The sequence below is a fragment of the Tasmannia lanceolata genome, unplaced genomic scaffold, assembly GCF_043159265.1.
Source record: "Tasmannia lanceolata isolate RefF3 unplaced genomic scaffold, GAP_Taslan_0.1 ptg000023l, whole genome shotgun sequence".
Lineage (NCBI taxonomy): Eukaryota > Viridiplantae > Streptophyta > Magnoliopsida > Canellales > Winteraceae > Tasmannia > Tasmannia lanceolata.
The window spans coordinates 11,307,256-11,323,793 of record NW_027518700.1 but is presented as its reverse complement, the minus strand read 5'-3'; the positions used below and the strand labels follow the sequence as shown (position 1 = coordinate 11,323,793).

The 16,538-nt window shown below is 40.2% G+C and overlaps 1 long non-coding RNA gene across 1 annotated transcript; it reads right to left on the bottom strand.

The window, feature by feature from the left end:
- Positions 1–13,361: 13,361 nt before the first annotated feature.
- On the bottom strand, positions 13,362–14,304 carry LOC143855682 (uncharacterized). Its single transcript, XR_013238056.1, has 3 exons — positions 14,159–14,304; positions 13,803–14,061; positions 13,362–13,663 (listed from the first exon to the last, which is right to left on the bottom strand). It is a non-coding gene; the product is annotated as an uncharacterized LOC143855682 (long non-coding RNA).
- Positions 14,305–16,538: the final 2,234 nt, after the last annotated feature.

The following is a 16,538-nucleotide window of genomic DNA, read 5'->3' as shown; positions in this document are numbered from 1 at the left end:
CCATCTCTACCACCATCAACCACAAAAAAAAATTAAAAAACTAAAAAAAAAAAATCCTGGTTTTTAGTTACCCTCGATCAGCCCTTGTTTCCATTTGTTTCATGCTAGAAAACTAGATTTTTGGGGTTCAATTCGTGCAGCACCAACACCCAGCCATAGTCTGCCCAACTTGCATAACCGCCACCCTCTTCTAATTCAGCCCTCTGTTGCCTGCGACCCAAATCCCTTCTGTTCTTTTCATCCAAATCTCAGCTGCTATATCTCTTCAATGAACTGAGCCTCTACTTCTGGCCCCAAACCAATCCTTATCTGATCCTTCTCAACTTTTTTGATGGAAACCCCCTGCCATCAATCTTTCTGTATCAGACCATAGTTTTGGTAGCCTCTTAAACTCACCTCTGCAGATCACACACCCGATACATCCACACCTTTGATTCTCAGCCACTTACCCCTCAAAATATTCCTAATTTATAGATCTTAGAATTACCCAAAGTCATCCCACCATCTCAGCCAATTTCCCATTTGTGTAACTACCAAAAGCCCATCCTTCTTTGCCACCTTATTTCTCCATTCGAATACCACTGATCCTCTAGCTTGTGGGGGCCAAGAAATGAGCCTTCAACCAGCCAAACCTTTCTCCAAAAATACCCAACTCTGGTTTCTCAAAAAAAAAAAAAAAAAACTCGGAAACTTTCCGAATTTTTAGGCGCAAGATCCCATCTCAAAAATTTTAGTAGCTCTTTTAGCAACCCTATCAGCCACCTTAATAGAACCCACATTTCCCTAGTTTTTAGGCACCGAAACCCTAATAGCGAAGCGCAATACGCTTTCCCAAATCAACCAAATTACTATCTTTGTAAACCCAAAAAATTTAGCCCAACTTTCTAGTTTTTAGCAACTCCCTTCCTAATTTTTAGCAGACTTTTAGCCCAAGATTGCAACTTATCCTACCATCCCCCCTTGATTTTAGGCACCTCGTTTCAGTTGCCATAACAATCCTCACATTCCTTTACAGTTCAGCCATTCCAACCCAGTCTCAGAAATCCTACTCACCTTCTAATTTTTAGTCGTAACCCTCCTCCAAGTTCCCTCTTTTAGGCGTTTCCCATCCCTTTTTACCAATTAATATCAGCCACCCATCTCTCCTTAAATTAATATTTCTATTAGTTACCCTCACTTTTGTCCCTTGTCAACAAATTCAACAATCCCTTTTTCAAATTTTCACTGCTCTTTACCTAGTTTTTCTTTCCCATTTCCGTAACCTCCTCATGGATCTACGTTTTATCCCGCTATTCTCTGGATACTGTGAAGCTGAGTGCTTGGCTTGGATCGATGCAATTGAAGATTATATATACAGATATGGCTTGAGCCACGCAGAAGCAATTAAGTGTACAAAGGCGACCGTTAGCCTTCATGCAAAATCTTTCTTGAAAAAAATGGAACGAGAACGGTATAGATTGGGACAATCACCGTTCAACTGTTGGTATGAATTACGTGATCTGTTTATAAAAGAATTCGCGCCAGTAGCCTAACAAGGGTCTTTGATGATCCAGGCTAAAATCAGGCAAGAGAAAGCCCAAAAGGCCAAAGACCATGCCAAGAAGAAAGCCGCGTGTCTCCTAATCCAAAAGACTTGGCGCATGTATCGGTCCAGCAGCTCATTTAAGAGGTACGTCAGCTCTGCAATCAAGATTCAAAGCTGGTGGCGTCAAAAGATTGCCCGAGTTGATTACTCGTGCACAAAATATGCCGCCAACATCATTCAGAAAGCCTGGAGAGCCAAGATCACTCGGCGAAAAATCGTGATGAAATTCTTAGTTGCAATGCACAAGTCAGAGAGACGGACGAAGATTTACCCCATCCCGATGACAATGCCGTTCATACCCCGCATAGCGAAGGATATATTCTGCCACAGTTACCTCGGATCAAAGAGTTTATCGAATGCGTGATTTCTAATCGAATTAGGTCCAACCTTCTGTCCACACATGCCGGATTACCAAGCAAATGGAAGTACCTGATTCGATGGAAAGGATTTCAATTCGAAATAGAAGCGAGCACTTCATCCACACAAATCTATGCCACAATGGGTCTAAGTTTGAGCTTGTTCTATTCATTTTATCTAAACTCGAGGTCGAGTTTCTTTAAAGTGGGAGGGACTGACGTAGGACACTAGGTTACTAATATTTTGGTTTTATCCTTTTAGAAAGTAGGTCATTAGTTTCTTGATTTATCAGGATTTTATTTCTTAAGTGTAGCAGGATTACACCTTTAATTATAGGTGCTTTCTTATTATAATAGGATTCTAGATCTTTCTTTTACTTATTTAGGGATAGATTTTCTTTTATATAAGAGGTTGTAATATGTAGGTTTTAACTAACGCAGGGGATCAAATGTGGAATCGCACCCGAAGCGTACGATCTGAACAAAAATCATAGCCGAAGCGTACGATCCAAAAATTGTCCTAGAATCCACTAGGAAGAAGAAGAAAGAGAGAGAAATAGAGAGACAAACATCTTTGATATTATTCCACTAGGAACAATATCAAAGGAACAATCAAGAATTTGGCGATTGCCTAGAAAAGCACTCTGACTTAACGAGATAATAGATGGAAGAACCACTTTGATACGGTCAGCCAGGACCTTTGCGAGCACTTTGTAGAGACTGCCCACTAAGCTAATCGGGCGAAAATCTGATACTTTTGATGCTCCTTCAATTTTTGAAATGAGGACTAGAAAAGTTGCCCCCGTCCCTTTGTCGAGGAGAGCACCCTCAAAAAATTCTAGGAAGAAACGAAGAAGGTCCCATTTTACTGTTTCCCAACACGTCTGAAAGAATGCCAAGCAGAAACCGTCAGGACCAGGGGCTTTATCCTGTGCAAGAGAGAACAGAGCGATCCGGATTTCCTCCTCAGAGAAGGGGATTTCCAATCCGGCAGAGGCTTCGAGGTTTAAACTTGCAAAACAAAGGTCTTGGGGAATCGGGCGTAAAAGTCCATCAGCGGAATATAATGACCTGTAGAAGGCAATAGTTTCTTCAATAATCCTCTCCCGGTCAGATACAACCTCCCCCTCCACCTCTAAGGATTCAATTCTGTTCCTTCGTCTGCGAACACTGGCTATGGCATGGAAGAAGGCTGTATTTTTATCTCCCTCCAACAACCACTTGACTCGAGATCTTTGCCGCCAAGCGATTTCTTCAAGCATCAACAACTCTTTATGTTCTTGGATGAATCTTCCTTGTTGCTCAAAATCCTCCGCCGATGCCGATCCACTATCGGCCAATGAATGTATCTCCATCAATCTGTCCTCAAGAATCTGCTTCCTGCCATGGGCAATCTCTTTCTGCTCCTTAGCCCATGTTTTTAATTTCCCTTTGATGAACCTCAATTTTTTGCCAATAACGACATCACCGGGCCCCTTGAAAACACATTCCGACCACCATCGGACTAACTGAGCCACCAAGAGGGGATTTTCCATCCAAGTTAATTCAAATCGAAAGGGAGGGGGGGGGGGCAGGACTCCATTTTAGGAGACAAAAGAATAGGGCAATGGTCGGAGACAGAATGGGGTAGCGCCTGCTGGTAAACTTCAGAGAGAGCTGCCAACCAGTCGCCCGATAAAAGAAATCGGTCAAGCCGACTCCGGTTCGAACCTCTTGCCCACGTGAAAGATGAACCACCCAAAGGTAAATCTGCTAGCTCATTGATCGCGATAAAGTCGGCAAAAGATCTCATGCCCACAGTAATACGCTGACTCCCAAGTCGATCCCTTGAACTTAGGACTTCATTGAAATCCCCCCCTATACACCAAGGAGCGGAACATAGGCCACGCATCTGATTTAATTCTTCCCAAAAAGAGCACTTCTCGGAAGGAGACAAGGGGCCATAGACGCCTGAGAATAACCAGACTGAATTATCATTACATTTTCGGAAGGCTACAGAGAGAGAGAAGACTCCTCGCCAAACATCCGAGCTGGCCCACAAGACTGCATCCCATGCCACCAAGATACCCCCTGAAGCTCCTTTGGATGCTAAAAAAGCAAAATTCCAATCAGAGTTGAATCACATGCTTCTCATATCTATGTTACTGATTTGCTCCATCTTAGTTTCCTGAAGACAAACAACCTCGGGTCGCCGATGGTTAACTAATGTTTTTATTTGAATTCGTTTCTCCCGAGAGCCCAAGCCATTTATATTCCACGATAAAATCTTCATCAACAACTGTATTTCGATAAGCTCCTCCCCTCCCTGACACCAATTTGTCTTCCTTTTTTCTTTCGCTTGAGACCACTGCTATGCGAGCCAGAGTCATAATTGATATCCGTTTGAAGCCGCATCAATTCTCTCTCCGTGCGTTTCAGGTTTGCTTCGGATATGGATTCTGGAGATGACACTCCAACGATCTCCCTCAATTCTGCCGCCTTTATGCTAGACCTGTAGTCCTCAGCAGGACCCGAAAATACTAGGCCCAAATGGGAGCTGAGATTCACGGTATGATTCACCATCAATTCAATCACCTATTGGATAGTAACTGGACCAGAGTCATCCCGGGAAGGGACAGAATAGAATGCTGGGGCACAAGGCAGGAACGGGAGGTCTGCCTTGCTACACCATCGCAGTGAATTAGGATGGGAGTATCTTCCGAGCGAAACCTTGACGAGCGAGCGAAAGGGCCACCCCCTACTGTTACCATAGAATAAGCACCTCATACCTCCCCAGCCGCTATAGTCAAAGAGCACCGTCCTTTGCCCCACCCAGAACTGGAGGGAAAAACGGTCCTCTCGAGAGAAAATAATGCACCTGCTGTTGGGATTTGTTATACTATGCCCCCTCGACTGGCTGTCCCCAATCTCCTCCGCAGACTCAGAATAAGATCGATTGATGCCCACTGTATTGGATTCGGAGTGTAGACTCAGTTGTCTAGAGCTCAATAATTTCGGAGAAGAGGCGGCGGCTGGGTTGGAATTGGGAAAAAGAAGCTTCAGAATAACATCAAACGCTGAGAAAGAAGGAGGATGGTACACGGATCCTAAGTCTTTGTCGACCCAACGAAGATATTCATACCCAAAACAGATGTGATGAGGCCCAAAGGCTCCTACCCCCTCCTTGGACCCAAGGCCCGCCAGTGAAGAATCCCAAATGTCGTCTGCACCAACCCCTCGTTCATCAAATTCCTTTTGACCCGAAGCGGGCACGTGGCTGACACCCACTCGAGGATAGTCCCTTTGGTACAGAGAAGTTAATGCGGAAATAATGTCTGCATAGCTGTGGACCTTAGAGTAAGGAGTATCGGATGTGGAGAAGCCCTGAATAGGCCGATCGACACTGTGCCACCTGTATGATTGTGTGGGACCCACTGTTTGAAATTCAAAATTTGCGCCAGAGGAAATGCTGTTATCCGGCGATTCATGTTGCACCCGAGCAGCGGAGTGTGACGGATTCGCCGACTCCACCAACCCGAGGTCCCCGACATTTATCTCCGGCTCAGAAGGGAAATCTGAGACTTCATTGATGGTATTGAATGTATTCTGGACATCATTTATGGACGTTGGGACTTCATTGATGGCATCCATGGTTGTATTAATGATAAGATTATCTTCTCCATCTGCACCTACCTCTCCCTTATCCTTATTTAAAGGATTACCCAACACCTCTTCCTCAACCACCTGCCCATCTGGAGAAAGAACGGGGAGATTGGCAAAGTTATGTTCGCCTTCGTCGAATTCCCGAGAGGCTAGAATCCAGCGAAGGGTGCCATCGATAGAGCTCTGGATGGAGAGTTCATTTCCGGGACGACCTGCAGATATGATCTTCATCCTACCCACTTCATACCCGAAACCAGCGTAACACGACACATCCACCTCCACCACCTGGCCTATTTTCCTACCGATTCGTCGAAAATTATCGGCACACCATGCTTCCGGCGGAACGCCTTCGATTTTCCACCAGGAAGGCTTCCCCACCTTAGGATATTTTGTATCCCATTTTTGCAGGTCTTCCAACGGAGAATGGGATGGAGAGCACCAGTCTCTGAGTAAAGACGATCGATTAGCGCCCGCATTGATGGAAATGTGGATTTCAAGAGTAGCAATTTTATACACCACAACTTCAGTCCCTTGACTGCAATTTCGAACTAGCCAGGCCTCCAACGCATCCAGATCACCATCCCAACCCTCCTTCATCTTCCCCCATAATCCCAAGTCTGCATTACTAATAGACTTAAGGGGGACTACTTCAAGGTTGAAAGCTACCCCTTCCGAAGTTGCAGGAAGCAACGACTCCATTCTAACATTCTCTGTTGTATGCTCCTGTGATTGAGGAAGAAGCCGACGCCTCACCACCTGTTCCGCTCTCTGTGATTGGTGCCCTGGAAAATTGAAATCCGAACTGGACCAGACTTTGTGACACTTCCAGCAGCTAGCCCTTCTGCTAAAATTCCTGAAAGCACACCGGTGACATCTCCAGTCTCCCAATTCTCTACTTTGTCTTCTGTGGAAGACATTCTCCAGGCATCTTCCTTTCTTGGTTCGGACGGGTATCCAAGCCGCCTCTTTAGTTCGGAGATTCCGCTTGCTCGGCTCACATGATGGCTCCGACCGAAACTGCTGCCCACCTTTAGTAGGTACGCCCAAAATACTGGTTCAGTATTGAGGCGCCGGACTCCAAGAGGGGTTAGATTCGCCCCACTGGCCCAACTAGGGCGCACTCCCACCCCACGGCTGACCCCGCCGGAATTCATAAAGTTCACCAAAGGCTCCTCCACCCGGCAAAATGTGTCGCCCACCAAACCTTGTGAATCCCCCGGATTCTGAGTCGGATACCCACGAGGAGACCGAGATGGAGGAAGACACCGATTCAGAGGGATCTGAAGAAGAAGACGTATATGATACGGGTGAGGAAACCGATGAGGCCGACGTCTACAACGCAGAGACCTCCACGTCGGAAACCTCTATTTCTGGGTCGGAGAGGGATGAGTTTGAGGCGGTAATGGACAGATACAGATGGGGAGATGGATCGACGGCGGCTACTACAACTCCGATGCCTCCAAACTCGGAATCGCTCCGGATCGCGTATCAACCGCCCGAAGATCGCCCAAGGAGAACTTTACCCCCGTCGAGTCCCGAGTTTTTCCTTGAAGGAACCTCAGATTCCTCCTCGGAGGAATCGTAACTCGGCCATAGGATGCAATAAGTGGGGGAAGTGCCGTGGATCGACAGCCGCCGGGGAACCGCTCCGTCTAAGCAGGCTCGCTGGAGAGAAGAAACGGGGTTTTTTAAGAAAGTAAAAGGGAATACTTTTTTTTCTAGTTACTTTTTTAAAAGCAGGATTTAGAGCTTTATGAATATATTTTTCAAATCTTTTACTTTCGGCCATAATAAATGGTTGCTCATCTTGTATGATGTATGATAGTTCTCTCATGTTCCTATCTTAAGAAAAAGAAAAAGTTCCTAATGAACTAGAAATGAGGCTTAATTGGGTTTGTTTAGGGTCTAATGACTAATGCTTTTGCCCTACAAACAGCGGAATGCCTTGCCAAGTGCCCTGTTCCAACTTTACTCTTACAACTAAAATCTTTTTTACATAATTTACAAATAGCCCTATCTTCTAAAACTCCCTTAGAATCCTTCATTTTTTCCAATGGTAAAGGACTTCTATACTTGTGAAATCCTACCTTTAGACATTTTTAGTACTGGGAGCTTGACTCCCACTAGTACTACAAGGTCCTTTGGTAGGTTCCAGATCAATTAGATATTCGGATTCTAGAGTATATGTATCATCATTCCAAGGTTCTACACAAGCCTCCAGTAATTTATCATTTCCCATGGTTTCATTTGGTTGAAAAAAGTAGTCGCCTGAACCGGCCATTTTTAAAAAATTACAAAGATATGCTAGAAGTAAATTTTAAAAAATAAATTCTAAATACCTCAACTTTGTTTGAATCGCCCACGGAGTTGTTAAGCGCCTTCTTGATCCTTTCTTCTTAATCGTTAATCGAAGTGAGTAACGGAGAGAAGGATTAGAGAGAGTAATAAGAGAGAAGGATTAGAGAATTAGATGTAACAAGAGAATTTGATGTAATTAGAGAGAATGATTAGAGAGAGTAATATGAAAGAGAGAGTAATAAGAGTAATGAGAGTAATAAGAGAGTAATTGAGGGTGAGAAATGAATGGAGGGGGAGGGATATTTATAAGGCTTATAATATAATGAGTTACCAAAATACCCTCAAAATATAGTTGTTGGGGGGGTTATTTTGGTAAAAACAAGTAAAATCACTAAAGTACCCTCCAAATATAGTTGTTGGGGAGTTATTTTGGTAAAAACATGTGTAATCCCTAAAGTACCACCCAAATATAGTTGTTGGAGGGGTTATTTTGGTAAAAACAAGTAAAATCACTAAAGTACCCCAAAATATAGTTATTGGGGGGTATTTGTGGAATATAAGAAATTATAAAGTGTAATTTCCAAAATTACCCCCTTACTAGCCGTTTTTTCTAACTTTAAGGGGGTATTTTTGGAGAAAACACCAAATATTAAAAAAACACATAAAAAACAAAAGAAAAAATGTCGCGGGCCGTGGCGGGTGTGCCGTTTCGTGCCGGCGGGCCGGCAAGCCTAGCCCGGCACGACCCACTATTTCGTGCCTTGCCGGCACCGCCCGCCCAAACAACTCTTTCGTGCCGGCACGGCGTGCAGCGGGCCAGCACGACCCAATTGCCACCTTGAGTTGCAACTCGGATTGGGCGGGTCGGGTTTTCTAAAACCCTACCCTACCCAAGAAGCTATCTCGGGTCGGGTTTTTTTTGGAAAAACCCATGATTTTAAAACCCGGCCCTACCCAAGATAGTTTCTCGGTTCGGGTCGGGTCGGGTTTTTTCAAATCGTCGCCTTTGGCTTTTTGCATAACTAAATTGTTGAAGACAATATTACAATGATTTCAGTTCACTAATTTTTTTTCAGACGGCAGTTCACTTAAACCCGGCCCTACAAAGACATCAGCTCACTAAATTTTTTAAGACCATCAATTTTGGACTCACAATCAATTCTCAAAATCCAAAACAAACAGGGCCTAAATTTCAGATTACAAAAACCAATTAGTAAAAGAGTTCACTGTAACGTCAAAAGAACAACATGCTGCTACAGGTGAAAGATCATTAGCATACATACAGGGAGTAGCATGAGATTCTAATACAAGATTTACATGATTAGATAAAAAAGAAGAGCATGCTGCTATGAGTGAAACATTATTAGCATGCAGTGAGTAGCTCGAGTGAAAATTTATTAGCATAAAGGAAAGCAGCTTGAGATTCTGATACAAGATTACAAGGGTTACATATAAGGCAAAAGGAGGAGGATGGAAGGACTTCAGGCAAATTGAATTCCAAAACCAGATTGCAAAGGAAATGGCAAAATAAGGCGTGCACAGATTAATTTGGAATTGGGAGATGGAAACAAGAACACAATCGATTATCAAAATAAGAGGACTCACAATCGGTTCTCAAAATCCAAACAAATAGGGGCTTAATTAATAAAGAACACCATATTGAGAATTTTTTTTGGGTGCAAAAAATACAAACAAAATATGCCCTAATATCCTATAACTATTAGGTACTTCTGTGATCGTATTCAACATGTTATAAAAGACCCAAAATTGATTATTGGACTCAACTCTGTTTGAGTATACTGTGTACTTTGGTTTTCCCCTTTTCTTTGACAGACCATGAATGCATAACCGTAAGGCTTGGATTTAAATACTAAAGATCAGAGTTGAGTAATTTTGTGCTCTGAGAGAGAGAGAGAGAGAGAGAGAGAGAGAGAGAGAGAGAGAGAACTTGGCTTCCACAAATCACAATCGGTGCCAAGACCAAGTGGGAGGGAAGAGATCCTTTCCAGCTGAGAATGGAAGATGAATGCAGGCCGGTGAGAGCCGGGGAGTCGGCGAGAGAGAAAAGGCAGAGAGGAAAGCGATCGAAGTGTTAGGGTTAGAGATAGAGAGAAAAGGGGAAAAAGCCAAATCACATAGGTTAGAAAAGTAGAGAAGGAGTGTTAGGGTCAGTATAAGTTATAATTTATATCATATCATATAATATATATGTAAAACGGAATCCTGGACAACGTGAGAGCGCCACGTGTCACCCCTTCTATTCCCCATTTCCTTTCCTCTATTTATGTTTTTTTCTCCATAATTTCCATATTCCACGATTTAGAAACTACGAGATTTTTGGGATTTATCCGTTCCCAAAGCATATCTTCTACTTACCCCTTCTATTCAACGTTTCCTCCACCAAAATGAAAGAAGGCCAGCTAAGGCCAATAAAATAATTCTATCTACGATTCTAGACTTTCCCAAGAGTCCAATACGTTAGACTTCCTACAAACATGAAGATTTGCTAAATTGATTTTGCTTCTTTACTTCCTAAAAATTTTCTCATCTAAATCCAAGTAAAAGTTTTCACATTCCTAAAAACTCTCTCATCTAAATCCAAGTAAAAGTTTTCACATTCCTAAAAACTCTCTCCCAGCCATCCTAAAAGTTATCAACAATCCTAAAAACTCTCTTAAATAGTCCATTACGTTTTGAAGGCTTAACAAGGGCTAAGGGCGACGATCAAAACTCCCGGCCTTTCACTTTTTTGTGAAGAGCATTGATTACGACATTAAAAACATGTTTTTAATCTCAGCCCTTCACAAAAATCCAGGTGGAGTTGGCATCTCGGACTTGAGAGAAAGTGTTCGTTGTGATGTAAAAAGAAAAGGAACAATAAAATCTTCCAAATTGGTGACCTTCTCTCTTCCACTTCTATTCCATTCCGTGCTATTATCTCGGCACGATTTCTATTCCACGTATTAATGGCTATCACTTCATTTCTAAAACATAAACAACACAAAATGATAGGACCCCTCTCTTCTCTTCCAAACGTATGTGTTATATCTGCTATTGTGATGTTCTTTTGAATTTTGTGGTATTAGGTTTTGCCAATATTCATGATATATCTGCCATTGTGATGATCTCTTTAGTTTTTTGTGGTTAAATATATAACTATTTTATAGATTTTTTCAGATACAATTGTATGGTATCAGGATTGTGGGGATCCTTTACAAAAAAAATGCACAAACTTAAGGTATATTGGGGTTTTACAGGTACGTTGTTCCCATTTAATTTCTTTAACTTTATGGTGCATGGGGTCTACTAAAAATGTGAGAAATTAAAATTATAGTTTCAATTTATAGAGTTGTTTTGGGTTTTTAAAGCTGTGTTTTCCTAATTTAATTTCTTTTAGTTTCTTACGTAAGGTCACACAAAAAACCATTACTAATTTAGGTACATTGAAGAAATTCTTTAAGCTAACCATCACTATAATAAAAAAACACATCATTATAATAAAAGAATCACTTGGTAATTTGCACTCTAATTGCAATGTGGATTTCTTTGGTTTATTTATTGGATGTTGTTTTGTTTCTAATGTTTCTTTCATTGCTGCCATTTTGTTTTCAAAAGTTTCCTAACATTTTGAGTTGATTTGTTTGGATTTATTTGGTATGGTTGTTTGTAGGGGTACTACTTCTCAAGCCTTCTTTCTGATGTGATTGCATCGTGGGTTTGTCTTTCTCATTGATTTTGTGATTTTTGTCAATAGAGTTTCCATTTAGTTTTAGTTTCATTTTATCCCCTAATTCTACTCGAAAGCACCATGACTGTTTTTCCTTATTCTTCTGATTTCTGTACAGTAATGTCACTGTCATGTGGTATTTTATCGTTCGCCGGATCCCCCAAGGACATTGTCTATTATGTCTTAGGATTGCAGCAGTCGGTCTCAATAATGGCGGAAAAGTGAGGGGAAAGTGGTTCCTGCAAGTATAACCCCCAAATATTAGGTAAACAGTTTGGTGGTGATGATCTAATTGATTTTCATGAGTTATGGTTCTTGGGATTATTCAGTCCAAATATTAGGACTGAATATGCAGCTGACCGAACTCTAGGGTTTTGGGACTTGAGAAATTCTAGAAAATATTTGTAAGTAGAGAACGTCATTTCAGCAGAAGAAATGGCAGTTTCCCTAGCCTTGGAAGCATTTTTTTGTTCGGTTATTACATTTTCTGAGTCTTGCTTTTGTAATTGTATCCCCAACAAAATATCATTAAGTGTGGCTAATGCCAACAGTGACGAAGAGATCACCTGCAATCCAAGGAACAGATAAATAAAAACCAGATTAGAAAAGACAAATGACACCAATGGGCAATTGACCACAACAAATATTAGGTAAACAGTTTGGTGGTGATGATCTAATTTGATTTTCATAAGTTATGGTTCTTGGGATTGATTGGATGGGTATTTTTAATCTAATATTCTTTTTACTCGAAAAGTTTGCTTTGTTTTTATGTTACACTAGTTGCAGACCCGTGCGATGCACGGGGCGGCCCAAAAAATAAAGCTTCATAACCTTTCTTTTTAAAAAAAAACGGAAAAGAAAGAAGAAACATTAGCCAGGAAGACTCAGAGAAAAAAACAAGCACCTTGAGGCAACAAATATAAAAAGTAAAATAAAATATCTGAAACTTCATAAAAATCACTGTAAAGGGTGAAGGGAAAAAATACTTAAAAACCTACGTAAAAGGGGCATTAAAAATAACTTAGCTGCAAAAATTGTATGTGAAATTTTACAAATTAGCTTGCAATTTAAAGGAAAAAAGACATGAAAAATACAATTGGGTAGGTGGCCTTTGTAAATTGGGTTCTGTGTCGGAACTCCATTCGTTTAATATTAGCACTCTTTTGCCGTTCCTTCATTTGATATTAAATTGCCATTGAATTGGCCAGTTGAAAACAAAATGGCAAAAAATTCACATTACTGATCAGGTATCCATTGATTAACCCCAACTGGTGCGATTTTTGTCCACGTCACTTATAAGGTGGATATAGAGAACTAAAAATTACATCTAAAGCTCTAAGAGCAGTAGACATTATGAGGATCTTCACTGTGAGTTAATCTTAAAGAAAGATTGCATTTGGTTTTTAGCTAAACTAATGTGTGAAATTGATAGCTAAACTAATCTCATAAAAGGCTTTGTAATATTTTTCTTTTTTTGTAATATCTCGGCCTATAAAATACAACCTACCATATCTTTGAAATTAGATCAGTTCACCCCATTTAATCTCTTTGGATCTTTACAGTCGCTTTTAAGCACAAGGAAGAAGCTTTTTCAAGTCTTGGCTATCAATTTTTTTAAAAAAAATGAAGCTTTTTTTGAACGTCAACTGTAATTAGGACCCACTTACATGTCCCACATATTGCATGGATCCTTATCCAATTCGGTTTTCCTCTATGTGATGATTTGAATTAAAAAATTAGATTAAATGAGCTATGATAACAAGAGTCCAATTAAACTGTACTGATCTTGATCAGAGAGCTTCAGCAATGATAAACACAAGAGTGGTTTTCTAGAAACCTACACTTAAATCCTACCCCCAACCAAAATATCGCTTAAACAGAGACGAAAAATTGGAGAAGAGAAGCCATGGCTGGCCTCCATCTAAAACACTCGATCTTCAAGAGGAAAACATCCTTTCTTTCATCTTCTGGATCGACTTTAAGAACAATTTTAAGCAATTCGTGAAGGCTGCAAAATGCGGGAAGTAGGTGTCATGGCACATTTTCTTGATCCAACTGTGAAGGGAAAAAAAATTACATAAAGAAAAAAAATCAAATAAAAATAGCAATTTACAAAAGAGCTACGCCATATATAATATGTAGATACCTCCATCAAGAGAGAGAGAGAGAGAGAGAGAGAGAGAGAGAGACTTACAACTATTGAGAAGAAGAAAATATGATAATAAATTAGAGGGATCTTCGGAAGGGGATTTTGGTTCACAGGTGAGGCCCTAAGTATATGAATAGGGAGTTCCTTTTCCCAGCCTTCAATCTTCCTTTACGCCTTGTTGGAGAAGGCTAGTGGTGGACACGGCTGTTGGCGTTTGCGGACATCAGCCAAAGAAAAGCCCCGATTGCGGATATGGTGCACTTGCTTATGCAAGGGTCATTTGTAGAATTCGACGGCATAGTGCCTGGACAAAGAAACAATATAAGAAGACCCATTAGTCACAAAGAAAAAGGAGCAAAAATTGAAAGGAAAAGATAAAAAATAGAGAGCTTAATTTCCACCAGACGCTTCTCTCAATTCTGGATCTTTGTCTGCAAGAAAGAGAAAATGACAAAAATTCGAACAGAATAGTGATTAACACCATTGCTAATATATGACTCCATTTCTATGGTAAACACCAGTACAGGTTTTTGGCTATGTTGCATAGATATTACCCTTCGCAAAAGGCTTCTTTTCTGATAAGGATTGGGCGAGAATATATAGGAATACAAACAAATTTGGGGACGTGGGAACGTCTGAAATCATGGAATATGAAACATCTTGTTTACTTTTTTAGGTAGTGAAAAACCAGGTAAAATCGGCAAAATATTTTTCCTAGTACATAGATGCGTGAATTTAGGCCTTTTTATTGAGACGTTATAATTTATAATGGACAAAATCAGAAAGATTTGGAAATGATTTTTGCGCTATTAATTAGGGAATAAATCTGGAAGATTTGGAAACGATTTTGCGCTATTAATTAGGGAAACAATTTGCGCTATTAATCAGGGAATAAAGCTAGAAGATTTGGAAACGATTTTGCGCTATTAATTAGGGAATACATAGAAACGGAATACATAAAAAACGGAAATGAAAAAAATTATGAAACTCATTTTAGAGAAAACGGAATACATAAAAAACAGAATTCATTTTAGAGAAAATGACTATTTAAAGCCATTATTGCCTTTTATTTGAAAGGCATTATTGCCCCTAATTACACGTTAATTGCAATTTTAGAAACCTTTGTAATAAACGGGATGAAGAGGGGCTGACACGTGGCAACACCACGGCTTAGAGGATTCCGCTTTATATATATATATATATATATATATATATAAAAGATTAGTTAGGTGCTTCTGAGCGGAATGGATTATATAGTAATTTTTTTTCTTTAGTTCTTGAATCTTTGGTTGAGCATTAGAAATTCAATTATTGATTTTGTACTGTGTGATAGTGAAAGGAGTTTTCATTGTTTCCTTCCATCTTTCGGCATCTTCCTATTATATGTTTACATGATTTGTTCACGCATGATGGTGTGTCTTGCCCACTTTTTTCCCAATGGATTGAAAATTTCTTTTGACCTATCTGTGATTGAAATCAACGATTTCCTACTTGTCTATGCAATTCTTTCGGGGGGTGCTGCCTAATTTTTTCCATTCAAAAAAAAAATCACATCTGATAATTCATTTCATAATTTAGACGGCAAGCAATATGTATTTACTTATGCAAAAAAATTATTGATTTTATAAAGTAAGTTATTTGATTTAAGTCATAAATATATTCATTTGTTAGCTATATGTTCTTTCCCTTTTCTATTAAATAACTGTAATTATACAGCTCTAAGGGGGAAAAGTAGTTCTATCACTATCTTCTTCTCTGTATGATAAGTTTGAATGAATTAAATTGATCCTATTGTATTGCACTATCTTATGTAGTGATCTTTGGACCTATGGTTCTTATTGCCTTCATCCTTTTAACTTTGTTTAATGGGACGATGTGGGTGCGCCATTTGGCACCCCTTCTATACCCAGTTTCCTTTCCTCACAGGATTCACACGACATCAATCTTTTTTCGTTTATGTAAACTCCTCCCAAACGCATCGGAAAGCAAAATTTTCGGCAAATTCCTTGCCAAAAAAATAGCATCAAGAGACTCCTAAATAGTAAAAGAAAAGAAACCTCATTGAATCGCTAAACGAAGGTTTGGCATTGCTTTCCTTTTCCTTTCTAATTCCTCTCTCTCTCTCTCTCTCTCTCTCTCTCTCTAAGTCATTGAAACACTTTTTGAAAGCAAGTTTCATGTAGAAAAGCAAAGGAGATATTGTTACATGGAATTCTATAATTGTAGCACTTTTAATGGATGTTTGGAGAAGGTGCTTGGTCAGTTTTCTCTTATCGCTGATCCCAGGAGTTATTTTTGGTCTGGTGTTTGGAGTTATTTTCTCCAACAGTTGTTTGGAGAAGTTACTTTAATAGTTTGAGGCCAGGGTTGATAAGCTACATCAGATGATTGTGAAGTGGGTCCTCCATAGAGATATGGTGGTTTCAGAGTTGCTTGCAGCCGACATTGATAACAATGGCTTTGTGTTGGTCAACATCTTTATCTACTGTCTTTCCTGTGAGATTTGATTGCATGACATTCAGTTGCCAACCAAGGCCTATTGGCATCTCAACTGTCTTTTTGTACGTTTGATGCTCCATTTTTTTTTTTCATGAAATCCTTATGCCAATGGTCCATCTCATTAACATTGGGTAAGAAACTAGTCTTTATTTACTTCTAATAGATTTATGTAAACAAAATCTCGGCCATCATTTAATCCTAGCCCTTTATCTTGATAATCGCACTCCTATTATATGAAGTTTGAGCTTTCTTTCTATGGCTCCAGGCCTTGATCGGGCTGTA